The sequence below is a fragment of the Suricata suricatta genome, chromosome 1, assembly GCF_006229205.1.
Source record: "Suricata suricatta isolate VVHF042 chromosome 1, meerkat_22Aug2017_6uvM2_HiC, whole genome shotgun sequence".
In the NCBI taxonomy this organism is placed as follows: Eukaryota; Metazoa; Chordata; class Mammalia; order Carnivora; family Herpestidae; genus Suricata; species Suricata suricatta.
This window is the reverse complement of record NC_043700.1, coordinates 163,377,539-163,378,589: the sequence shown is the minus strand read 5'-3', so window position 1 is coordinate 163,378,589 and position 1,051 is coordinate 163,377,539.

The following is a 1,051-nucleotide window of genomic DNA, read 5'->3' as shown; positions in this document are numbered from 1 at the left end:
GATTTGTCTCCATGAGAGGAACTTTGTTCCTGGCAAGAGCATTGTGGAGAATATCATAAACTGCATTGAGAAAAGTTACAAGTCCATCTTTGTTTTGTCTCCCAACTTTGTTCAGAGTGAGTGGTGTCATTATGAACTCTACTTTGCCCACCACAATCTCTTTCATGAAGCTTTTGATAAGTTAATCCTGATCTTGCTGGAGCCTATTCCACAGTATTCCATTCCCAGCAGCTATCACAAGCTCAAAAATCTCATGGCACGAAGGACTTACTTGGAATGGCCCAAGGAGAAGAGCAAACATGGACTTTTTTGGGCTAACCTAAGAGCATCTATTAATATTAAATTGATGGAACAAGCAAAAAAAATAGATCACACATAGATCAAGAAATATCTGTCTGTTGCTTTTGGAAAAATGTTGCTGCTTTTGGGAGTTCCAACAATGACTTTATTTTCATCAACATAATTCTAAATGCAATTTTGAATGTGTGATGTATATAAAATATGTACTTTCAGGCTCTAGTTCATTTACATCTGGTAATGAAAATTAATGAAATAATTTTAATTTAAACAATTTTAACACAGGATATCTCATTTTCCTTTCCTTCTCTTCTTTTTCTTCCTTCCTTTCTTCCTTCCTTCCCTCCTTCCTTCCTTTCTTTCTTTCTTTCTCTTTCTTTTTTTCTTTCTCCTTTTTTCTTTTCTTCCTTTCTTTCTTCCTCTAGGACTGAATTCATTGAATTTGTCATGTAATCAAGAGACGTAGCTCTTAAACAATTTTAGTTTCTATAGCAGATATCTGTAGCTATTGGTGCCCTGCTAATTTCCACTCAGGTTTGCCCCTTATATGTTGAAAGCCGCTTATGGCCAATGTGCAGATCTTTGCCTGAAGGATTTTCTCTTGGCCCTGTGTTGGGGTCCATCCAGCCAGAAGTGCTGTGTGGCCTTTGGGACCCTGCTTCCCCTACTTGAAAATGTGTATGCTTGACTGCTTGACCTAAATGGATCAGAGACTGGAGTTAGTTCTCCTATTGTTCATGCCACTTGGTAATTG